The sequence below is a fragment of the Choloepus didactylus genome, chromosome 1 (assembly GCF_015220235.1).
Source record: "Choloepus didactylus isolate mChoDid1 chromosome 1, mChoDid1.pri, whole genome shotgun sequence".
NCBI classification, from domain to species: domain Eukaryota; kingdom Metazoa; phylum Chordata; class Mammalia; order Pilosa; family Megalonychidae; genus Choloepus; species Choloepus didactylus.
In genome coordinates, this window is record NC_051307.1 from 97801230 (window position 1) to 97827507 (window position 26278).

The following is a 26278-nucleotide window of genomic DNA, read 5'->3' on the forward strand; positions in this document are numbered from 1 at the left end:
TGGCTTCTAAGGTCCTTCCTGGTCTGGCTCTTTTCTCTTTCTCTGGCTTCATCTTTGCCCACGCTGCCCTCACCTTTTACACTCCAGCCACTCCGAACAACTTGTTCTTTCCTGAGGTCATGTTCTCACTCACCTCTAGATATTGTGCAAGCTGTTTCTGCTGCAAGGAAAGCCCTCCCAGCCCTCCTCTAGGGCATCTGATTGGTCATTTTCTTCAAGAGGTGGCTCAGGTGTTACCGAAGCAGGGCGCTTCTCCTGGAGTCTGGCATGGGGGGGTACTCCTCTGTGCTCCTCTGAGCAAAGCCTCGCTGGAGCGCTTGCCTGCTTGTCTACATGAGGGAGTGCACTGAGGAAGTGAGTGAATGAATGCATGAATGAATGAATGAATGAAGGGCTCCAGAAAGAAGATGGGTCCTCACACCAGTGCCCCATAGGTGAGTACTAAGACCAACCCTACAGGAAGCCTAAGAAAATAGCTCTCATTCTGTTCTTCCTTTTATAGTTTTTAGGCATCTCACATGAAACTGCAGGCAGCCATTGGAGGTCATTGCCCTGGCCAGAGGAGGGATCCACATGGGCAAGGGAGAGTGTGCCTGGCAGCTGTATGCAGGGTCAGAGCCAACAGAGTTGTTGATCAGACCATTGACACCAAAACAGGTGTGGACGGAATGATGTTACCCCCGTGTCTCTTGGCCAGGCCCGCAGGCTGTCCCTGTGAACCATGTGGTGGACATCGAGATAATCTCCACACACTCCTGCAGTTCTTTACGCTTTACAAAGCTTTTACCACCATTTGTGTCACAGCATTGGTGTAGATAGGGTGAAGGTCAGATCCGCCCCTGTTTTAGAGATAAGGATGCCTTAAGGAGATTGAGTCTTGCCCAATGTCCCACTAACAGTAAATGGCAGGAAAGAATCCAGATCTTTATTCAACAAATCCTGAAAGCCTGGTGGGTGGCAAATGCCAGCAATATGATGATGAATGAGATGCAGTTCTTTTCTGAGCACCCAGGCTTGTCAGAGACACTTAGTAGAGCATGGATCTACCTCTTTGGCTACATGGTGTTAGTCTTTCAGTTTTTAAGCCAATAAAGACAGTAAGAACAGATGCAGTGGTCTATCAGTCTGAAGGCCCTAGAAGTTCCCATAAAGCCCCATCCTCTGTGTGAACTGATCCCACATGTGCCTGTGGGTAGCTCTCCCAGAGGGCAGTGCCTTAAGGTAGAAGCTCAAACTGACATCCAGTGCCCTCTTCCAGTCTCCCCTATGTGTCTTAGTGACTATGCATCTGGTTCCTTGGATATATCCTAAATCTCTTTTCTCTTCCCTTTTCTTTGATCCTCATCCTGTCAACCTCAGCATCACCTCTGCTGGTTTCTGGGAGAATAGACCAGAAATCTCCATCTAGTCAGGGCCTTCCTGGTCCACTCATTACTATGTTTCTTGGGAGAGAAGTAAAACTACAGGTAGAAGGTCTTGAGGGAGAATGAGCCAACCTGTTTGCAGCCTTCAGCTCCCACAGGCTCCAGAGACTTACATCCTGCAGCTCCTAGGGGCCTTCTGTGAAACTGCTGGGAAAACAGTCAATACTTGGCTTGCTTTTTGTAGACATTGTTGTAATAGATTAATTTAGGGATGACTGTCTAACCAATGGCCAGTTATTGGAAGCTTTCTCCCTACCATCCCAGACTCTTACCAAAAGGATGGGCCTGGGAAGGCATTTTGGTATCATGTGACACTGCTCCTGATCAGCTGATTGGCCCAGGGGTGGACACATGACTTTGAGCTACAGTCTGGTATAAGAACAAAGAGATTCAAGTGAGGAGTGCTTGAACTGAAAGGTCCTGGGACATTGCAGCAAGTGATAGTACTGTGCATGGTAAAGCCAGAGCTACATGCAAGCCTAAATTATCAGAGAGGGGAAATGAAGTCTTACAGAGAGGTCAAGTCTGCTGAGAGGATCATGGAGCTGACAGTTAGTTAGCTGACGGGAAGAGTTAGAGACAAGAGACCCATAGCCCTGTGAAGGACACAGAGAGGAGACATTTTCTATTCCCTTGTGACCCAATGTTACTGTCACCTCCTGTCCTTGGAAGTCAATAATAAACCTGTGTATCTTTTCAGTAACTCTTCTTTTTATTTGAAATTGTTTGAGAATGTACCTGTTCCTTCTTGCTAACATGCCCTAAATTTTAAAAAATGCTAAAAATGAAAACTTAATGTATATGTATTTTTCATTGGAATTCATTTGCTCATTCAAAAAATATTTTCTGAACAACTACCAGGTACTAGATGCTGTGGGAATTCTGAGAGAAATTAAGACCCAGTATCTGGTCTCAAAGAGTCCCTGGTTTGGTAAGCTGTGTTCCCACATACCTACAGTACAGGCAGTTGGATATTAGCACTCAGAGAAATGCAGATGGCAGGGTGGAGGGGCATACTACATTTAGGGAAGCAGGAAGAGCTTGATAGAAGAGGTCCTACAGGATGGGTGGAATTTAATATTTTTGGAAAGTAGAAGGAAAAATGCAAAGTACAAAAATCAAAAGTCTGTCATGCCTATGAGAATGGCCACCATTAAAAAACCAGAAAACTGAAGTGTTGGACAGGTTGTGGAGAACTAGGAAGACATTCATAGTTTGTGGGAATATAGAATGGTGTAGCCACTGTGGAAGATGGTTTGGCAGTTTCTCAGGAAGCTAAGTATAGAAATGCCATATGACTCCGCAATCCCACTGCTAAGTACATACTCAGAAGAACTGAAAGCAGGGACACAATCAGACATTTGCACACCGATGGTCATAGTGGCATTATTCATAGTGGCCAGAAGATGGAAACAACCCAGATATCCATCTACCAATGAATGGATAAACAAAATGTGGTATATACATACGATGAAATGTCATTCAGCTATGAGAAGAAATGAAGTCATGAAGCATGTGACTACATGGGTAAACCTTGAGGACATTATACTGATGAAATATCAGACACAGAAGGACAAATATTGTATGACCTCACTAACATGAACTAAATATAACTAGCAAATGCATGGTATAAATATCTAGAAATAGGTCACTGGAAGATAGAAAGAGGGCAAAGAATGGGGAGCTGATGCTTAATTTGTGCAGAGTATGTAATAAAGCTGATTGTAAATGTTTGGAAATGGATCGAGGTGTTGGTAGCACATAACAGTGAGTGTAATTAACAGTGATAATACGTGGGTGCTATTGGGCTGAAAGGGAAAGTTTAAGGTTGTGTACGTCAGCAGAAGGCAAGACAGAGGATGAAACATGGGACCATGTAACGTAGTGAACCCTCTTAAGGATGAAAATGTTCTAGAATTGATTGGGTGATGAATGCACAACTCTGTGAATTTCATAGAAGACACTGATTGTACACTTTGTATGGATTGTGTGGCATGTGAATTTATCTCAGTAAAACTGCTTTAAAAAAAAGAAAATTCTGAAGACAAAAGAGGCACAGTAGACTGCATGGTTTGGAAGAAATATGTGGTTTAAAGGAATATTAGATGAGCGTGTAAAACAGGTTAGAGTGTAATTGTGAGAGGCCTTGAACGCCAAGTCAAATTTGTTATCATGGAATCATAAGAATGGCAAGAACCTGAGATGTTATCAAGTCTAACTTGGGTAAAATAATTTGGTCTCTGTTCTTCTTAAGGTGGCCACCATGATTGACCAAGGTCTTATTTCACATACTGTCACTTTAATGGAATTGGCTTGAAACTATTCTACTGTCTTCAGCAACTTACAATTCTTTCCAGAAGAGCCCTCTCATTACAGGAAGAGTTAGGATACAGGGAACTAGGCATAGAGACTTTGCAGTGCATTGCCTGAAACAGCAGTTTATGACATGAAGGAACAGGGAAAGGACATTCACTATGTACTAGCATCACTAGCATCAGGCAAAGAGCCTTTAGACTTTATGCCACTGTTCCGGTTTGCTAATGCTGCCATTACACAAAATACCAGAAATGGATTGGCTTTTATAAAGGGGGTTTATTTGGTTACACAGTTACAGTCTTAAGGCCATAAAGTGTCCAAGGTAAGGCATGAACCATCAGGTTCCTTCACCGAAGGATGGCCAATGGCATCTGGAAAACCTCTGTTAGCTGGGAAGGCACGTGGCTGGTGTCTTGCTCCCAGGTTGCATTTCAAAATGGAGTTCTCCAAAATGTTGCTCTTGGGGTGTTTTGTCCTCTCTTAGCTGCAGCTCTTCTTCAAAATGTCACTCTCAGTTGCTCTGAGTCTGGGCCTGTGTGGCTCTTTTTAAAGTACTCCAGTGATCCAATAAAGACCCACCCTGAATGGGTGGGGCAACACCTCCATGGAAATAATCCAATGAAAGGTCTCACCCACAATTGACTGAGTCACATCTCCATGGAAACATTGAACCAATAGGTTCCAACCTAAGATTGCATCAAAGAAAATGGCGTTTAGGGGGACATAATGTATCCAAACTAGCACAACCGCCTACTCTGCAAAGTAGATAATATAACACATTTTTAGATGAGGAAATGAGGCTCTAGGAAAAATAGGAACATTTTCTGGGCCCCACAGCTGTAAGAGCTGAAGCAGGAATGTGGTCGTGGGTTTATCAGACTCCATAGCCATGTACTTGTATCACCTTTCTCTGCATTCTTTAAGGCCTGCCTTTAAGTAAATATCACTCACTCACAAAGAATTTCAAGATGCTCGCTTAAATGAATGGCTGATAGCTAGAGGGGGGTAGGTGGAGGAAACAGATTATAATAAAAGCTTCATTGCCTGACTTTAGCAAAACCCTAAACCTCATATACCAGAAGCCTACAGAGATATTTGGCAAAATGGTTTCTGTTTTTAAATAACCCATGGACTCATTTTGTAAGCCATGAAGGAGAACCCACACTTAAAATCCCTTCCTATCTCATCATTTTTGCGACCACATGGTGCTTTCTGCTTCTGGAAACAGCGGACACCATTACTTCCATGAGTTATGTCATCACTTGATAGACAAGAGGAACCAGAAGAAGGAACAAGTATGGATGGGGAACAGGGAAGCAGGAGGACAGGAGTGGATCATCTCTGGGGCCCCTTCCAGCTCGAACACTCCTGAAGACAGTGTGCTGTTTCCCCCTCTTTTAATGTTGCACCTTAGGAGGCTGGGGGCCTTGGCTGGGATGCTAAGGAGAGGGACAAGGGGAGAGTGCTGTAAGAGAAGAGAGGTGGTCTGGAGGTGAGAAGAGCCCAGGATGAGCTATGGGAGTTTGAAGAATGGGTAAACAGAGCCAGATGGCACAACAGTGAAGGCCTGTGGGAAGGTCCCTAGCTCATGTCTAAGCGGAAAGGCCAGTGAGCTTATGCAGAGGTTCCCAAACCTCATGGTGTGTCAGAATCATCTGGGAAGCCAGTTAAAACGCTGATTCCTTAGGGAATCCTCAGTCACTTTGAGTCACCAGTTCTCCAGGTGATTTTTATACAGGGAACCTTATGAAACACTGGTGTCAAGATTTTCCTCTCTGGACCTCAGTGCCCTGCTTAAATTGAGATTTATCAGAAAGAATTTCTAAGGTCCCTGCTAATGCCGACACAGGGCTTCAACATTACCTCTTTGCCCAAGCTTACAGGCTTCTTTACCTCTTTCAAAAGAGTTGCTTTAATTTAAAAGGCAGGCAAGTTGTCAGATGCTGGCTCAGCTCTTTGAAAATGGCCTACAGGTGATAGAGTCTAGCCACTCCACGTGGTCTGCTGGTTTGTGTAAGAGCAAAGTCTCATTGTGCCTGTTCATGTGGGTGTCCAAATAGGACAGAGTTCTCTAGAGGCAACTGCTCAGCACCAAGATGACACCACTTCTGGGTCTCTAGTCACAGGATCACTTTGGATGATTTATTTAAGGACGAAAGCTTCAAGGACTAAAAAAAAAAAGAAAAAAATTAAACATGGTTATTTCTCCAGCATTTATACATGTGCTTTCCCTTGAAAAATAGTCTCTATGACCTGCCTGGAAGGAAAGCCAGATTTTAAAAGAAACTGTGTTCTGAAGACATCCAGAGAAAGATGGTGTTTTTCTAGCAGTGGAAGCCACATGAAAGCCTTACCAGTGGCTTTGCGTGGGTCCTGCCCCAGCTCCTTTCAGGGCAGACTGGAGAATCAGGGAGTTCTGTCTTGAAAAACAAGACAGGCTGGGCCTGAAACATTGATTTCTGGTTCAAATTTCCCAGTGAAATGTGAGTGAGGAATTTTCCACTTCTCCTTGTCCCTACTGATTCACCTTGGCGGAGTCTTTGGATTCCCAGGCTGGGCAGGGTAAATCTTAGTTTCAGGTGGGCGTCCAGCCAGAATTGCACCCCAATGAATAGTCCTCTGTGCTTTTCCAAGTATCAGTTGTTTTCTCTTGGCCAGGAAAAGGCTCCATCCACCAGATTTCTGCTTTAGCCGTTTGTTCTGGGAGTAACCAGCCAGAGTGTCAGGACAAGAGGATGTCATCATGCCATGTGTGTCCTCTCCCCTGGACATGGACTGAAGTGGGTGGTACAACAACCTTTAATACTAACCAAACAGCTAGTATATGTCAGGTACTATGCCAAACTTTTGGGATCAAAAAGTAAATAAGACACAGCCCCTGTTCTCAAGAGGTTACAGTCTGGTAGGGGGTGAGAGTTGTGCAAATATCATCCAGGGCCAACTCTGATAAAGACTACAAGAGAGATAGAGAGAGATGGGGAAGATGTGGTCTGGCTGAAAGGTATCAGGGAATGCTTCCCAGAGGAGCTGGCATTGGCACTGGGTCTTGATGGGCCCAGAGGGAATGACCTGCAGAGAAAGGTACTGCGGTTACAATGTCCCCTGCGTGTGGCTTCCCAGTTAATAACCTGAGGTTGCTGACAGGTAGACTATGCAAAGGGATGAGTAAATGAGACTTCAAGAAAAGATAGGAGCTGGGCCACAAAGGGCATTCTACAAGTTATGGTGAGGGTCTGCACTTGACTATGTGGGCAATGGGGAGCCATTGAAGGATTTACAGCTGGAGGGGAAGGAATTGGATATTGAGAAAACAGGAGGCTTTTTCAATAAACCAGGAGATTAGTTTCCTAAGGCTGCTACAACATAGTACCATAAAGTAGGTGACTTGAAATAACAGGAATGTATTTTATCACAGTTCTGGAGCATAGACATCTGAAATTGAGGTGTTGGCAAGACCATGCTCCCCTTGAAACCTGCAGAGGAGGATCCCTCCTTGTCTCTTCTTACTTCCGTTAGCTCAGGCATTCCTTGGTTTGTGGCAGCATAACTCCAATCTCTACCTCCGTCTTCGAAGGGCCATCGTCTCCACAATGTGTCTCTGCATCTGTCTCTTCTCCTCTTCTTATAAGGACCCCAGTCATGTTGGATTAAGGGCCCACCCTAATCCAGCATGGCTTCATCTTAATTTCCAAATGAGGTTGCATTCTGAGTTACTACTGGTTGGGACTTCAATGTATCTTTTTGGGGCAGGGGATGGGGTGGTGGTGAAGGGCACAATTCAACTCAAAACAGCAGGTGAATTGAATAAAATCAAATGACAAAATAAAGAGGCATTTTGGAAGAGAAAGGGAAAAAAAAAAGGATCATTTGACCCTGAGGAGGTAGAGAATTTTAAAATTTCCCAGTGTGTGCTGCTCCCCAATTTAAGCGATGGCTAGGGGATGGTAGGATGCTCAGGGTTCCTCCAACAGGCTGTAGAGTGAGACGGCCTCTGTCCAGATCCTGGGTTTTTAATTTCTTAGATAGTGACCACAGGCAAGTTACTTTATTTTTCTGTGTTTTCTTTCCCTCATCTGTAAACGGGACTGACCCAATCTCCTATAAAATGGTTGGTTAATCGCTGTATTCATAGGCCTCGTGTTCTTGGGCATCAGTTATTCCCCAGGGTCCTTGAGGGTCTGAGGGTCTGACTTGGGATTTAAATGGGGTACACTCTGAAGAGTTAGCAGATGGCAGTTAGCAGATACTTCATTGTTAGCAGATACTGCTAAACAGTCTTCTAAGGTGGTGACACCAGTCTACACTCCCAATAGCAGTGCCCGAGAATTCCCACCTCTCTACACACTCACCAACACCTGGCATGCTTGCCTTTCTTGATACGTGTTTTATGACAAAAGGTTGTCTGAAGGGGCACCCTAGACAAATAACCAGAGATTCGTATGCTACCAGTTGAATTTCAGGTCTAAAATGCTGTAATATTTATAAATAAGACCGATGAATGACTTTGTCAGGGGAAGACCGATGATTATATTTTGACACACCAAAGGTCACTGTAAACCCCTGAATGGAGTTATAGAAGAGGAATGTTAGGGAGTGGGCGTGGGGCATAGACTCCAGGCGGTTGCTGGTGTCAAGAATTAGAGTTGTAAGGAGATAAAATGGTATTTTAGAAAAGTCTCTGAGATGAAAAGGGAGAGAATCAAGGATGCTCTGAACCAGGGTAGAAGCCCTGAGGGAACAGCTCTGGAAAAGTGTTTAAGATTTTGGAACCAATATAGAGTATGGGTTTATTGATTTTTAAAATGTACATGAGTACAATTATACTGTTCTTATTCACTTGCAGTTTGCTTTTTTCACTCAAAATATTGATCTAGGTTATTAATTTTAATTACTGTATAGTATTTCTTTGCATTTGGACACCACACTTGTTTATCCATTCCTGTATTGGTGGATGTTTGCAAACAATTATTGAACATATTTTTTGTTTTTATATATTTTTAAAGAAATGAAATAAAATTAAGTTGAATCAAATATGGCAATTTTAGATGGCAACTACAAGAATATCTATTGTATTATTTTCTGTGTGTTCAAAATATTTCATAATTTAAACATGTTTTAAAATTTAATATCAAGAACCCCAAAAGCACACAGGTAGCTGAGAGCACTTGAATGGGCAGATCCCAAAGTCTTACTGGTTGAGTTGGCCAGGAGCCTGTGGAGACAACAACTGAAACTAGAAACCCGAATGGTGGACTTAAGCTTGGCAAAGACCTTATGCTCCTCTCAAGCCCCAAAGGTGGCAGTGTGTACAGTTCTGGAGTCAGATAGACAGGGATGGGATTCCATTCTGGCTTGCCATGCACAGGGTATGAGACACTGGGTAAACTGCTTCAGTTCTAAGCCTCTTCTTCTATAAAACTGGAGAGATTAAACATATCTAGTAGAGTTGTTATGCAAATTATATGCATTTGTGAACAAAATAGACAGTTGCATCAGTTAGACTCCATGAGGAAAGCAGAACCACTCTGAGTGAGATGTAATAAGAATTTTTAATAGGAATTAGACCATCACAATTGTGTTAGAAGCTGGGGCAATGAAGATCTTGGAGGGAACACTTAGAGGGTCAGAGAAAAGGCACCAAGTAGGTTCCACAAAATAACACTGGTGCAGAAGTCTGTGTAAGACTTTGCATTTGGTGGTGGCCTGAAACTACAATAGTTGGCAGTAAAGTCTGTTGAGAAGAAAGGTGGGACACCAAGTGTGTTGGTTTGTATGAAAAAGCCATTATCTTTGATGTCATCTTGTGGGGCAGACATATTAGTGGGGATTAAGTTGGAACGGCTGGATTAGTTGTTTGCATGGAAATATGCCCCACCCAACTGCAGGTGATAACTCTGATGAGATAATTTCCATGGAGGTGTGGCCCCACTCATTCAGGGTGGGCCTTGATCAGTGGAGCCATATAAATGAGCTGACAAACAGAAGGAACTCAGTGCAGCTGAGAGTGACATTTTGAAGAGGAGCTACAGCCAAGAGGGACACTTTGAAGAAAGCACAGGAGCTGCAGATGAGAGACATTTTGAAGATGGTCATTGAAAGCAGACTCTTGCTCCAGAGAAGCTGAGAGAAGACAAATACCCCAAGTGCAATTAAGAGTGACATTTTTGAGGAACTGCAGCCTAGAGAGGAACGTCCTGGGAGAAAGCCATTTTGAAACCAGAACTTTGGAGCAGACGCCAGCCACATGCCTTCCCAGCTAACAGAGGTTTCCCGGACACCATTGGCCATCCTCCAGTGAAGGTACCCGATTGCTGATGTGTTACCTTGGACACTTGATGGCCTCAAGACTGTAACTGTGTAACCAAATAAACCCCCTTTATAAAAGCCAATCCATTTCTGGTGTTTTGCATTCTGGCAGCATTAGCAAACTAGAACACCAAGCAGAAGAGAGCTAGGAAAAGCTGGAACTCACAAGGACAAAACCCAGTTAGCTCAGGTTTCATGGAAACTTGGTGGCTGTTTTAGTTTGCCAAGTTTGTGGCAAATACTCCAAACTGGTTGGCTTAAATAACAGTTTTTTTGAGACTTGAAGTCCAACATGAAGTGATGGGCAAGCATGTTTTCTCTGATGTCTGTAGCATTCTGGTGGTGGTTCAATCTCTGCCTCCCTTACATGACTCTCAGTCTCTTTCTGTCTCCTCTGATTTCTACTTTGTGTTCAATTTCCTTTACTTATAAGGACTTCAGCTGTATTAGATTAAGGTCACACCTTAACTAATAACATCGTCAAAGGTCCTGTATCTTTTGTGGGGACATGACTCAATCTCTAACAGTGGTCCATAGTTAAGCCTTCAGTCTCTGTTAGGGCCCAGTAGCAAGGCAAACACCATTTCTTAAAGGGAGAATAACCATTTGCACATTATAGCATAGTTCTGTACCCAAATCCTAAATGTCTGTGCTATGATTTACCTAGGGGCCTGCCAAGTACTCCATCAGCTTTCCTATCTCCCAGAGACACTTCTAACACAATTGGATCTGCTGAATGATATGGTCCATTCTCGTGGCAGGCTTGATCTGTTGCAAAGTCTTCTCATTTTCTGGACCCCACTCAAAACTGGCAGCCTTTCAGATTACTCAATAAATGAGTTAAAGTAGTATGCCCAAATGAAGTACAGTTGCCTCCAAAGCCCAAAGAGGTTCACTGGGCATTCTGCCATTTCCTTGGTGGTGGAAGAGGCCAGATGCAGCAACTTCTTCACTTTGGATGTGGTATCTCAACATTCTCACATGACTAGACCCTTAGAAATCTCACCAAAATAGATGACCCCTGAATTTTAAGGGTCATTTTCCACCTTCTCCTGGTATATTTCTTGTTAAAGTATCCAGAGTAGTTGCTATTTTCTTCCCACCAGGACCAATCAGCATGATGTCATCAGCATAGTAGGCTGTGGAATATCCTATGGAATGCAGAGGCTAGCAAGGTCTCTGTGATTAGAATGTGACAGAACACTAGAAGTTAATATAGCCCTGAGGTAAGATAATGAAAGTGTATTGCTGTTCCTGCTAGCTGAAAGAGAAGTGCTTTTGGTAGTCTTTACTAACAGGTATAGAGAAAAACAGCATTTGCCAGATCAATAGCTGCCAGAGGTTATATTGACTTTCTTCAGTAAGAAAACCACATCTGGAAAACCAGCTGCAATTGGAGTCAACCCCAACTAACTTTATGATAATCATTGATATTCTCCAAGATCCATCTATGTTGGTACAAGCCAAATAAGCAAGTTGAATGGGGATGTGGTAGGATTTACCATCTCTACATTTTTCAGTCAATGTTGGTAGTACTAATTTCTGCAGTCCTTCCAGGAATGTGATATTTCTTTTAGTTTACTATTTGTAGGTAAAGGTGATTCTGATGGCTTCCACTTGACTTGCCCCATCATGAAAGTCCTTACTCCATGGTCAAGGAAACCATTATGGAAATTCTATTCCTAACATTATCAATTCTAGCACTGGAGAAATAACCTCAGGGTGTTTGAGAACACACTGAGCCCACTGTGAGATAGACCTGAGCCAAAACTCTGTAGATCACTTGAATTCCATAAATTCAGGGTCTCCTCAAATTAATGTCAGTTCAGAGCCAGCACCAGCGGTCCTTGAAAGTTCTGATAATTTCTCCTTCCCCAACACACAATTATGCTAGTAAATGGCCTTAGGTCCCTTTGAGAAAGCTAGAAAAAAATATTACTATATAAATTAGAGGCTGAGTAGTACATTTCTTCCTTAGGGGATCTAGTTCCCTTTAATTCAAGGGTCTCTGAGACTGAGAACTGGATCAATTCTGGGAATTGATTGAGGGGCCATGATTCTCTACTGTAGTGATCAAGTCACCTCTATTCACCAAGTAAGCTCTATCCAGAGCTTTTTGATGTATGTAAATCAAATAAGAATTGAATAGGTCACCCATCAATTTCTGTTTGAGAGACACCATGATCGATCAGCCAATGCCAAAGATCTCTGCAGGTCAAACCATTATGACTGCTGCTTTGACTCTGCTGCCCATAACAGTAAACAAATCCACCTTGTCACTCGTGGTTGTATCCTCCACTTGGTCTCTGCTACTTGGGGATCCTGTCATCCCCTTCAAATTCATGGAGCCTGTTTCAACAGTGGCTGTTTTTTACTGTTGTTCCTGGTCAACAGATATTAGTTACTACAGACTCTTCAAGCATACTGGGCTCCCCTCATGCTATGCAGGCCATACCCAAGGTCCTGATGAAGGGCATAGCCTCTGAACCCTCCTGGGGGAATAAAGGGTGGGCAAGCAGGTTGCACATAAAAAATCTTCTCCTACATTGTGATCTCCCTAAAACGTCGGATACCTTTCTTTACAGTATATGAAGAAAGTTCTAATATTTCAAATGCATTCAGTATAAGGCACTACTGAGTCCAGATTTTAGTCACTCAAACAAGCAAATCGTTAGAGCCACTCTAAGCTACTTGAAGTACCACACTGAATCCAGAATCTCTGCTCAGTGTACCTATATTGACATATTTGGCCTGATCCAGTGTTATAGTCTTTTCACCCTGATCCAACATCAAGATCCCTTTCCAAACATGTTTCTCAGGTTTCTATGAATGTAAATTGGTAAAACCTTATTTTGGTGTGTATGAAATTTCTTCATGGGTTATACTTTAAACCTTAACCCTGGGGCCTACTGAAACTTGAGTCCTGTTATAGGTCTAGAAGTAATGAGGAGTGGCAATAGGTCCTGAGGAAAATCAGTGGTTTCCTGCATCATGGGAGGCATCGAGGTTTCTTCAGAGAAGGCTCCTCAGTGAGGAGGAAGTGCTGCTACTACTAGCAGAGGCGGCTCAGCAGTATTCCGAGAAAATGCAACAATTCAAGCTCCCCACATCATCTGAATCTACTCACTTGTCTCTATCCCAATCTTCAGGGCCCCATTCCTTCTCAATCAATACCCTAACTTTGACATAAGAGACCCTGCGAGGTAGTGATTTCAATTTGTGTTATTCAGCTACCTTCAAGAATAAACTTTGGATTTCACTTTTAGAAATCTAGACTCTGTAGCCACAAGAGCTAAAGCGTTCCTTTAGTGTAGTCATTGAAGCTTTTCGGTTCTTTTGTCAGACTTTGAGTTGGGAATTTAAGCCCATGAACTCATTATTTTCTTTTCCCAAGTTCTCTGCACACTTAGAAGCAGTTACACACCATGTAACTGCTTCTTATTTTCGTTAAATTGTTCTCTGGCACCAATTATTTGGTTATTCAAAGCCTTGACTTCTATAGGCATTTAATTACACGTCTGCAGGTGATAATCTAAGTAACTGTATCGCTACTGCATACCATGGACTACCTGTGTACTCCTTACCAGTGACAACAAGATCATTAGTGCCTTTAAATATTTACTGTCAGATCAGAGAACAAATTCTGGAAAACAATTCCAGAAGTAATTCAGAAAATCCTTCCTGAGAGCTCTCTTCTTCTGGACCCACTTCTGGTACCAATTTCTTACATCAGTTGCAGTTTGATCAGGAAAGCAGAGCCACTCTGAATGATGTGAGATAAGAAATTTATTATAGGGATTAAACCTTACACAATTGTTTAAGAAGCTGGGGAAGTGAAGGTCTGGAAGAGAAAAGTTACTAACCAGGGACCACAAAAGGGAGCTACTGAAGAAATCTGGGGAAGACTGTTGCCTCTGGTGGTCTGAAGTCGTTTTGAGGTAGGCAGTCAGGAGGGAAAGCTGGATCAGATAAAGGGAAGAGTGAAGGGAACCTCCGTCTCATCTCGCCCTGACCATGAGGGTGGTCTACAGAAGCATCTCATGCTCTTTACAATGGGACCAGGCACCCGCCTGACCCAAGATCCAGCAGAAGCCGGAGGACCTGCTGAGCTGGCTACTCCTTCATGCCCAGGAGGTGACAGTGACAGTGTGTGTGCCTGGGCTGTGGTGGCACACCTGGATCCTGTACCCACCTTTAAATGTAATGATTGCTACCTCACTTTTGCCTTCCAAATCTCACACCAATCAACACAGACCATACAAAGAAGAGAAATCTAGGAAAGGTTATTTGAGCTTAGCTGGGTTCACTCAGTACAAAACCACCACAGCAGTCAGTGTTTGGTAGCTTTTATTTCAGGAGTTCAAGATTTAATCTAGTATCTAGAGGAAGATGTCAAGAGAGGGGGGTGGACAAGAGCATCGTAAGACTTGGATTATGAGTCAGCTTAAGTTGTTGAAGACTGTATGTAGATTCTACTCATAAAAGCAGGATCCAGAAAGCCAGAGAGAACACAGTCTTTGCTGCAGGACACGTCCATATTTTACGAAAAAAAATAAAAATGCCTCCATGCTCTTATAGAGAATTTTATGGTTTTGCAATGTGCCTTCATATCCGTCATTGCATTTTGGGTGGATTGACTGTCCACTGCATTTGTTCGTTCATTCACTCACAAAATACCCATTGATTATCTGTTCTGTGCTATGCACTGTGCTAAGCATTTTGCATATATTGTCCCTAAATATATCTCCTTTATATTTCACCACAACTCTGTGATGAAGATATGATTGCCTTATATTACAGATAAAGAAACTGAGATCTGGAAGTTAAGGCTATTACACTAGGGATACAGAGATGAACAAGATCCTGTCCTTACTCTCTAGAATAGGTTCAACAAACTTTTCTGTAAAGGGACAGATAGTAAATATTTTAGGATCTGTGGTACATACAGACTCTGTTACAACTACTCAACTCTGCAGTTGTAGACAAAGCTGTCAAACACAACATGGAAATGAAAGGGTGTGCCTGTGTCCAATAAAACTTTCTTTACAAAAACCAGTGATGGGACAGATTTTACCCATGGGCCACAGTTGCTAACCCCTGCTCTACAAGGTCACGCTCTGGAGGAGAGACCAACACCCAGAGCTCATGATGAGGAATAAAGAGGTAAAAGAGGTATATACAAAGGCTGTGTGGCAGAGTGCATAACCGGCTAGGAACCTGGCAAAGCCTCCGTGGTGGTTTTCTAGAATCATGATCTTGGTGGCTTGTATTTCCAGGTCACTGCCAACCAAGAACCAGGAAATGACTTTCAGACAAACACAGGATGGAAACTCAAGTTTACCTCTTATCAGAACATGTCCCTCTCTCTCTTTTGAGCTCTCATTCTCTGAACTGAGCCTGTGATGTGGGTGCTGTGACCCTCTGTCTGCTTCCCCCTCTATATTAACCACTTTCCAATACTTCCTGAAACCTATTGTACCTTATTCTTGGCAGCTACAGAAGTTGTGGGCTTGGCACGGCATAGTCCTAGGATGATATTTCCTTGTAGGTCACCCTCACCTTCTGACCCGGAACTTGAAACACTTCCTAGTAAGTGGGTCACCAACATAAGCCTTCCAGAATGCCCTCTGGGTGCATCCTTACTGACAGGTCTGGTTCCTGCCCAAGGTGTAGTACTCAGACTTATGGTCGGACGTTATGAGGAAGCTGGCTTCAGCTCAGTACAGGGAAGACTTCTCTGAAACAACAAAAACTGCCTCCAGCTGAAATGGGTTTGCCTAGGGAGGTTAATTTCTGATCGATGAAGGGTTTGAGAAGTGGCTGCATGACCATGCATGAAAGAGAGGTTCTAAGTTAAAAAAAAAAAAAAATCCTGGGCTCAGGAGTCTGACTTTCTGCCTAGCTCTCCTAACCAGCTCTATGACCTTGAATACATTTGTTGATTTCTCTTAACTTGGTTTCATCATTTGAAAATGGAGATAGCATCTCTCATAGAGCTGTGATGATGAAATGAGAATGACATCAAAGTTCCTAGCGTGAGCCAGGTTGGCACACAGTTGATTCAAGATAGACGTAGAAGGCTCTGACAGCAGATGGGGAATGGTGATAAAGTTGGGTAAAATAACTTTTGAAGTCTGAGGGTTACCATTTGATACACATATTTAGTGGAAATTCCTGTCCTTAACATATATGAAATAATTTCATGTAATCCCAGAAATGAAGAGTTGTGACCTCAGGGCTCTCTTTGTGAGCTCCCTAAAATTGGATGTAAATGAAGGAACATTTATTAACACAGAAAGGTTTTATTTGGAGGGGAAACAGTTGTAGGATTTTTATGCCTAATCATTTTTCATGTGTGTAAACCATTCTGATCAAAAGGGATTCCACCATAAAGTGTTTCCATTTATTTCAAATTGAATAAAGTTTTGCTTTTTAAATGTTCATATTAACAAAGCTTTCATTGAGGCTTGGGGGTGAGGGGAGATTTCTTTTTTAAAAAAGTTTTGTTTGCCCCCTATTTAAAATATATTACTCCATGGATTGTGATCAGAAATAGGCATCCCTTTCTATATTCGCACACAAAATAAAAGCATCTGACTTTGTGGACAGAGGGAGGCATGACTTTTTCTTAATGGGGATGGAAAGAATCCCAAGAGGGCAGTGAAGCAAGAAATTATCAAAGCCTGGTATTTACTGAGAAACTCCTTGCCAATACCCGGCAAGCTGCCCGCCGCTGCCAGGCTCCTTCGCCCTTGCTGACCGGGACAGCGAGGGGTTCGCTGCGCCAGGCAGAGGAAGCAGGAAGTTTGCTGAACCCGGACAGAGGAAAAAGGGCTCATTCTGGAGGCTCCCAGCAGGTGGGGGAGCCCCTAAGTGGAGCCAGACTCTTTTGACCTGGAGCCCACACAATAGAGCCCTCTCAGGAGAGTTTTTTAATGGCTTGGCCCTTGGGATTTGTTCCAAGCAGGCTTTCTCTGTGTGAGAGTTGTCTTGGCCTTTCTGGTTTTCTTTTCCTCTGGAACTTTCAGATCTTTCTATTGTGCGTGCTACCCCTGTTGAAAGGCCTGAGTCACTCGGCCTTGCACTTTGTAGTCTCGACATTCCCTCTTTGACTCGAGGTAAGCAGGCCTATGTCTGCTGGCTCAGTAGGGGAAAGGGTGCCTTCATCACCCTGTCTCCACTCCTGGCAACCCGTCAGGAGCCTTGGCGAGGGATGTTTTCAGATGAGAGCGGGTCTGTAACAGGCTGACGGGGGCTGCTTAGGCCAGGTGAACTTTAAAGAGCTGTTCCAGTTCTGAAATTCTAAGATTCTAAAATGGTACATGCCCCCCAAACAAAGCCATTTGAGAAGAAGCAGATGGAACCAAAGATGTGTATGCATCAGAGGAGACATTAGAGCTGCCTTTAGGATCCTTGAAGAATGGAAAGGAGGAAGAGAGATTAGTCCTAGTATATGTGATGTCAGAAGGCAGAAATTTTGACTGTGATTTTATAACTTTCTATAGAAAAGGAACCCTGATTTAGTGGATAGAACTTTGGCATAAAGTCTGAAGACCCAGTTTGGATTCCTGACCTTTGATTATCATGGGAGTGACCCTGGGCTAGTGTCCTTACCTTGCCAAGCCTCTGCTCTCTCATGGCTCGAATGGTGATGATAAGACCTGCCTGGTTTCCACCATCAGGCCATGGTGGGGCTCAAATAAGATGAGGAAAAGTGCTTGTAAATTCTGAAGGTCTACAGATATCTGTATATTTAATCCTGTAGTCCAACCCCCTAATTTTACAGAGGAGGTAACCAAAGTCCAGAGAAGTTAAGAAAACTTACATGATACCAAGCACTATTGGTCTAAAGCAGTAGCTGAAAAGGCCTCAACTCTAGCGAGGGATAATTATGTTGATCCCTGGCAGCCCCTTGGGGCACCGTGGGGCCGTTATGCAGCCCCAACTTCCCAGTGGGGTTGCATCTCACTCTCAATTTTATTTTCTGATTGTAAAAATAATATGCACTCATTTTATGAAGTTTGCAAAATACGAAAAGTACAAACAAGGAAACATTCACGATATTTCCCATGATTCTACTACTTGGATGTATCCACTGTTGAAGCTTTGATATATTAACTTCTAGTCTTTTTTCTATGCACTAACACATTTGAACATATTGGAATATTTTACGCAAAGCTTTATGTCTTGATTCTTTTTTTCACCTAACAATTTCTTATGCACTTTGCCAATATTTCATTAAGCAGTGTTTAATGCTGGCATAATGGTGCACCATATGGTTATGTAACAACTCTTAGTAAGTCTTCTATTGTTGGATACCAAGGTTATTTCCTAATTGTTATTGCAAGTAACAGTGTTGAACATTCTTACCCACTCCTGTTCCCTCTTTAAATCCCAGCCACCTTTCATTCCTTCCAGGTGGCTGTCCAAATATTAAGAAAGGGAGCTGGAAAGAAAACTACCTTCACACTCTGTACCAAATGCTGGAAGTGCTGCTCAGTCATCAAGCAAATGCTCCCAGAACCTTCCCTGGATGAACAGTCCTAATTCATTCCCTTGGTCACTCTCTAAAACTATGTGACTTGTCTTTCATGGAGACTCACCAAAGTTAGTTTGCCCTGAAGTGCTGCAGGTTTCCCCCGACACCGGGCATGGGTGTAGAATATAATGCACAGCTGAGGTCCAAAGCACTATATTTTGTTAAGTAAGGGATTTTGTTTTAAAGTATGTATTTGCATTGAGTATTTATTTTTGCTCTGTGTTGTTCCCAGAGATACTTAAGGTAAGTGAGTATCACTGATCTGTCCAGGTTTGAGTTTCAGATTAGACTGGTGGTATCTGGTCTCCTGGGATTTGGGAAGCCCCATCCTCCGGAATCAGTGCTGCCTCATGACTCGGTTTTGACCAAGAGCTTGCAGCAGAAGCAATGCTGCGGGACTTCTGATGCAAGCCGAGGGAGCCTTGCAGTTGTGGACTGGGTCTCTGAGAAACCCCCGCTCTAAGGAAAACCATGTAAGAAGTCTGGCTACCCTGAGACCATCATGCTCTGAGGACTCCGAAGCCAGTCACGTGGAAAGTGTCTCCTTGCCAGGCTCCAGTTATTTCAGCCGTCCCAGTTGAAGCACCAAGCATGTGAGTGAAGGGGCTGCTTAAATGTTGTGGTGACTGAAGCTATATGTTCCCCAGAAAAACATGTGCTTAAACCTAACCCATTCCTGTGGGTGTGAACCCATTGTAAATGGGAACTTTTGATGAGGTTACTTCAGGGAAGAAGGTGTAGCCCACCTCAATCTGGATGGATCTTAATCCTATTACTCAAGTCCTTAATAAGCAGAATAAAATTCAGGCACAGAGAGAGAGAGCCACAGGAGTTAGGAAGCTCAACCTGAAAGGGAAGGGAGAGACCAGGAGACACTGCCATGTGCCTTGCCATGTGACAAGCTCAGGACCCCAGGATCACTGGCAGCAGCCCCAGAATGCCACAGTCTTCAGGGAGAAAGCCTTGTCTTGATGATGCCTTGATTTGGACTTTCTTTTAACCTCAAAACCATAAGCTAATGAGCTTCCATTGTTTAAGTCGACCCATTTCATGGCATCTGTTTGAGCAGCTTGGGAAACTAAAACAGATGTCCAGTCCAATTGAGTCATCTGACTGCGTCTGACTGTAACCAGACCCCAGGTGCGAACCACGCATCAGCTGAACCCAGTCATTTCACAGAACTACCAGAGACAGGAGTACATTGTGGTGTAAAGCTGCTACTATTATGGAGCAAAAGATCATCTGAATAAGACTTGATTCTTTCTTCATAGCTGGGCATTTAAGCATTTATAATTTGTATTTTAGTCATGTTATAGACTCTAGATTATAATAAGATTTAATGAGCACCTTTGGTACAGGGACTATGCTGAGTCTGAAGAATGAAAGATGAATAGGCCTCAGCCCTGCTCACCCCAGGGAGCCATAATCTAAGACGAGGATGCACATGTAAGGTGAGGACCCCGATGAGATGATGGGAGAAACAAGGGTGGTGAACCTCACAGTTGACTCGTGGCCCTGCCACAGTGAGGTGATTCTGCCTATAGGTGCAAGAAAGGATTCTCTGGAAGGATGACATTGAGTTGCATCTTGAAAAGTACCTGGGAGCTCACTGCTAGATGCAGTGTAGGAGAGACAGTTGCATGTGCAAAGAGACAGTGCATCTGTGTTGGGGAAGGGCAAAGAATAAGACCAGAGGGAGAGGTAGGATCTGATCATGAAGGCCTCATATGCCCCACCATAGAGCATAAACTTGGTCCAGCCAAAAGCAAGGAACCAGTAAAGTCTTTTTAGCAGGGGAGTTACAGTGCGGTCGCAGTGGATTCGTCGGGGGGGGGGGGTGGCGGCCGGTTGCTAAATCCTAGGCTCTCAGGATTGCTTGGAGGGTACCGGCGGCGGGGGCTCTTTCCCGGAGGTGAGGGCGAGGCGGGGAACTTGGCCAGGTCCCCGGCGGGGTGGCGTGCAAAGTATGGAGGGCGGCGAGAAAGGAACAGGCGGGACACGGTTCTTTTAGGGTGAAGAAGCCAAGAGAGTTTATTAGGGGAGAGTACAAGCTTATATCGGGTGTTTAGAGGGCGGGGTAGCTGTAGAGGTTAAAGGCTTGGATTGGTTCTGAGAGGGCGCGGAGGTTGATTGAAAAGGGGCGAGAGTTGCTCCGGTAACGGTGTCTGGCAACAATGTATGCGCACTGGTGGTAATGGGAGTTGCACTGGCAATGGGGAGTGTCCGGGCAAGATAAGGGGGTGGGGAAAAGGCGGTTCCCTCCGGCAAGCCTCCCCTAACAGTGTTATTTTGGGTGAGGAAATGGGGCCTGCCTCCGGCCTCACTTTCCCAGGCCCGGGGGGCTGCGGAGGGCGCTGTCGCCCGTGCCCACCACCCTCCCCAGGGGCTGATCAGGTCCCCCAGCCCAGGCCCGCCAAGTTGAAGCACGTAATCAGTGTCCCGCATTTCCCCCTTCTTTTCTAATTAAAGGAAGAAGCTTACCGGAGAGGCCCGCTAAGGGATGAGGGAAGGGGGAGGCCGGGGAGGGGAAAAGGGGTTGACGGTGGCTCAGCGAGGCTGGAGCTCGGCGTTGGTGTGGCGCCCGGGCGCTCGACAGGGGCCTTGCTGCTTGCGGGATGGACGAGGGTGGGGGGTTTAAAGTTGGAGGTTCAGAGAAGCTGGAGCTCGAGGTTGGTGCGATGTTCAGACGATCGAGAAGGGCCTCGCGGTCGGCGGGTTGACCGGTGGCGGTGAGGTCGTGGAGGGTTGGTTGTCATCTCGGAGTAGGGAGCGTCAGAGGTGGCGAGTCGCTGGTACTGGACTTGCACGAACGAGGAGAAAATAGCATCCGTTTGTTTCCTTACAAGCTGGACAATTCTGCGGATAATGCAGGGTCCTAAGGTGAGAGCTAGAATAATCATTAGTAGGGGGCCGAGGAGAGGGAGGAGGTAAGGGAGGAGGGGGGTAAAGATGTGGGACCAATAGCTGGTGGCTTCACGGTCTCTTTTGCGTTGTTCCAGTCCCTCTCGGACCTTTTTTAGGCTGTCCTCAGCGAGACCTGTGGAATTGGCATATACACAGCACTTTTCTCCTAGGGCGGCGCAAAGGCCTCTTTCTTTGAGGAGGAGAAGGTCGAGACTTCGGCGGTTTTGGAGCACTACCTGAGAGGGAATTGACAGAATTTTTAAGATGGGAAATAGCGTCTTGTAGGTGACGAATGTCCTCGTCAACAGCCGCCCGGAGGTGAGTTAGGGCGGAGCCTTGACTGGCTAATGCAGCGATTCCGGTGCCAGCGCCTGCAAGACCTAGGAGGGAGGCAATCGTGAGGACGGTGATGGGCTCTCGCTTTTGCAGTGGGGCAGAAGCTGCAGTTGTTTCCAGGCGGAGGAAGAAGTCTTCCTCGCTGTGGTATAGGACCCTAGGGATGAGGACAATTAGGAGGCAAGTTTCATTAGTTGTATTGAGGGTTTGCACGTTAAGGCAGGGGGTAAGCCCTGTAGAGGAGCAGAGCCATTGGGAGGAGTTATGAGGAATGAGAAATTTTGCAGAGCTGCTGGGAGATGAGTAGTCGGCACAAGCTGTGAGGTTGGGAGAGTTACTTGAGCGAGGGCGGATGCACTTTCCTGTAAAGGAGACTGAATGAAAGGTTAGGGGGACGGCAGAGGTATTCCAATTGCATTCCGAGGGGCTGTCCTCTGTGTTTTCTGAAAAGGAGAGGTTGGAGGCAACTGGCTCATACAGGGGGGAGGAAGTGGAGAGGCAAAGCCAACAAGAGGAGGTAAGATTGGGATAGGAGACATTTAGTGAGGTGAAGGTTGCTTGGATAAGGCTGAAGAGGGGAGAGGAGTAATGAGAGGGGGGTAGAAAAGGTTGGGGTGGTGGGGTTGGCGATGCGCTGTTTGTAGCTGAGGTGCGGTTTCCGGATGCACTGCTTGTAGTTGAGGTGCGGCTGGAGGGCTTTCGAGCGCAGGTTTCTTCAACTCTGGAGACAAAGGTGGCGAAAGGCTTACTCGGCTCCTGGAAGAGCTTGGTGAATTTATTAGGCCGACAGGCAGAGCAGTTGGCAAACGCTTGTAAGGCGATTCCCCAAAGGATAGGCCAAAAGGTGGCAGGTGCATTAATATAGGCAGATGCATTTATAAACGCTCCCGTGCCCAAGTAAGCTTCGGGGTGATGATAGACTCCAGTGGCTGCGTCTTGCTCACTTTGCCTAGCTGCTTCTGCCTGGAAGTGGGCACGCCAATCAACGAACTGGCCGGGGTTAAGAATGGAACGGGCAAGCGGGGCCCAGTCTTGGGGGAGGCAAAAGTCCATGGCGAGATCCTGCAGTATTTGGGAAGCGTATGGGCTACCTAACCCGTCCTCCTTGACGGCCCTGCGAAGCTGCTTAATAGTATCAGAGTCAATGGGATACCAGTCATACGGTTTCTGTGGTGTGGGGGTAAGGTTAAGAGGAAAGCAGTGAAAAGCACGAGAGAAAGGAGGACGCGCTTGCAGAGGGCTTGGCGCGGGAGTGGGGGTAGGGGGAGCGTTGCCCCAAGGGTTGCCTTGAGGTGTAGAAGGCAGCCAGGGGTTGTTAGTCGGCAGGGTGGGAGGAGCGGCGGCAGCTGCCGGTAGCGGCTCCGAGGGGGAGCTCGCCGGAGGGGGAGGCGGAAGTGGGAGGCCCCAAGCGTCGCAAGACGGCGGCGCGGTGGGAGTGGCTAAGGCATAAGATGGTGGACTAGCTCCGCCCTGTGAAAGGGCGGGGTAAAGCGCTTGCGGTTTCCGGCCCAGCTTAGGGCTGACGTCATCGCCGGAGCACTTCCTCCCCTCGATGGAAGAAGAAGGAGGAGGAGGAAGTTCGCCATCTTGGCGAGGCTCAGTGTTATTTTGTTTTTTGGGAGTCACTTCGAGCGCGTTGTTAATCTGCTCAACTAAGGACTCTGTGTCCGAATCGTGGTCTACATTAGTATCACTGTCTGAATCTGTTGACTGGGTTGATAGGGCCTCCTTGGATTTAATGGGGCCTCGATCAGGGGGGAGGGAGCCTTGAAGGCAGGAGCGGACGGTTATTAAGGTGGGGAGCAAGCCGGGAGGGAAGCGCTTGCTCTCATGTTCCATGGCGTTGGTGACCCGATCAATAAGGCGATCATAAGTAACAGGGTCCCAAAGATGGCAAGTGGTGAGCCATGGGTTAAAGGGCAGCAGGAGGTCCCAGTATACCTGCAGCTGCCGGACAGACACTTTACAGCGATGTGTGTCTAGGAGACCAGCCAGAGCACGAACTTGGGGTGCTTGGCGTGCAGATAGACGATTACCCATAGCAGAGTGAGAAAAGAAAAAAGGGGGGTTGATTATTGAGTAAAGAAAATGAGGTAAACCGTGGTCGCGAGGCCGAAGGAGACGGCGAGAATAGAAGGCAGGAGCCTCTAGTAGCGAGAGCAGTTTGGGGGGGGGCGGTCGCAAAGAGGCACACCACGCGAAACAAAGAAACAAAGACACAAAGGACCACAGCAAAGTAATGGAGGGGAAGAGGGAAAGCTACTGGAGGAAGAGTGTTAGGAGGAATGGGGGGACATAGGAAGAGAAGACGAAAGGTAGTCGGGGGCAAAAGCTAGGTTAATGCGGGAAAGGAAGAGCGGCCCGGGCGCGGAGCGGCGTGGGAGAGGCGGCTCCAGACGTGGAGCGGCGAGGGAGAGGCGGCTCCGCGGGGCGGCGAGGGAGAGGCGGCCCTTACTTTGCAGGCGAGGAGAAGGGGAGCTGGAGAGGCGTCCGGGCGAGCGGGTGGTTTCACTGGACCGCTGCGTGGAGAGGACTTTTAATTCCAGGGGCCCCACGTTGGGCGCCAGTTGCGGTCGCAGTGGATTCGTCGGGGGGGGGGGGGGTGGCGGCCGGTTGCTAAATCCTAGGCTCTCAGGATTGCTTGGAGGGTACCAGCAGCGGGGGCTCTTTCCCGGAGGCGAGGGCGAGGCGGGGGACTTGGCCAGGTCCCCGGCGGGGTGGCGTGCAAAGTATGGAGGGCGGCGAGAAAGGAACAGGCGGGACACGGTTCTTTTAGGGTGAAGAAGCCAAGAGAGTTTATTAGGGGAGAGTACAAGCTTATATCGGGTGTTTAGAGGGCGGGGTAGCTGTAGAGGTTAAAGGCTTGGATTGGTTCTGAGAGGGCGCGGAGGTTGATTGAAAAGGGGCGAGAGTTGCTCCGGTAACGGTGTCTGGCAACAATGTATGCGCACTGGTGGTAATGGGAGTTGCACTGGCAACGGGGAGTGTCCGGGCAAGGTAAGGGGGTGGGGAAAAGGCGGTTCCCTCCGGCAAGCCTCCCCTAACAGTGTTATTTTGGGTGAGGAAATGGGGCCTGCCTCCGGCCTCACTTTCCCAGGCCCGGGGGGCTGCGGAGGGCGCTGTCACCCGTGCCCACCACCCTCCCCAGGGGCTGATCAGGTCCCCCAGCCCAGGCCCGCCAAGTTGAAGCACGTAATCAGTGTCCCGCATTACAGGATGAGATTTGCCTTTTAGAAAGATCACTCGGCTACCCTCATTCATTCAACAAATGTTCATTGAGCATCTTCCTGTTGAATGAGTCCTGTAACCGTCTACAGCAGAGCTGTCCAAGTGAAATATAATGCGGGTCAATTATGTAATCTAAAATTTTCTAGTAGCCACATTAAAAAAGGAAAAAACAACAGGTGAAATTAATTTTTTAAATAATATATTTTATTTAAGCCAATAGATCCAAAGTAGTATCATGTCAATAGGGAATTAATGTAAGCAATTAATAAGATCTTTTACATTATTTTTTTTCCAAGTCTTCAAAATCTAGTGTGTGTGTTTTACATTTGCACTGCATCTCATTCAGACTGGATCATTTCAAAAGCTCAGTACCCACCTGTGGCTTGTGGCCGCCATATTGGACAGTGCAGCTCTAGAGGAAGGGGATGCGATGGAGAACCCGCAGGGGAGGTTTCTGCTCTCACAGAGCTCATATTCTAATGTTGAAGGGAGGTGACCGATAACCAACAGTAAACAAGTAAATCAGCAAGATTGGTTCAGGTCGTGATAAGTAGTACAGAAAAGATAAAACGACTAGAATGAAAAAAATAAAATAGGATGGCTCTTGCTTGGGCAGGCATGTGGTGGGTGGTCAGGCAAAGGCTTGCTGCAGAAGTGATTGTTACGCTGACACTGGGGTGATGAGGTGGGGCCAGGTTTGGAAAGCTCCCAGGGCAGAGCCTGTGATTGAAGGAGGGTGACTGGAGAGGAGGCTACTGCTGCAGTCCAGGGGAGGGATAGCCGAGTTCTGAGCAAAGGCCACAGCAGTGAGGGCAGGGAGGAGAGGGTGAACCAGGGAGGTCTGCAGGAGGTAGAGTGGACAGGATTTGTTAATGACATGAGATGGGGGTGAAGGAGAAAGTGAAATCTGGAAATCTCAGGATTTGGGCGTGGTTGATCAGTGCATGGTGGTGCTGCCAATATAGGGATGAAAAGGAAGGAAACAAGTTTTTATTTATTTTTTTTTTTAGAAGGGGGTTTGTAGAGGAGTAAGACAATGCATTCACAATGTTGTATGATGAGTTTTAGTTGCCTGTGGGATGTACAAACAGAGATGCTCAGTGTTAAAAAAGAAAAGGTTCATAGGACTGTCATTAGATTGTCTGTGCCCCCCACACACACCCCCTCCTAATCAGGCAGTGAAAAATCACTGCTTCCCCTCTTCCCTATTCCTTTGAGGCATATT

General features: G+C 45.9%; 1 long non-coding RNA gene across 2 annotated transcripts in view; it reads left to right on the forward strand.

The window, feature by feature from the left end:
* Positions 1–270: 270 nt before the first annotated feature.
* Positions 271–26278, forward strand: part of LOC119535747 — a 42549-nt gene continuing 16541 nt past the window's right edge. Inside the window, exons 1-2 of one of the 2 annotated variants that reach the window (XR_005217286.1) lie at positions 271–434; positions 18856–19178. This is a non-coding gene — a long non-coding RNA (uncharacterized LOC119535747). The remainder of the gene's footprint in view (positions 435–18855; positions 19179–26278) is intronic. The other variant, XR_005217285.1, reaches the window with a different exon arrangement.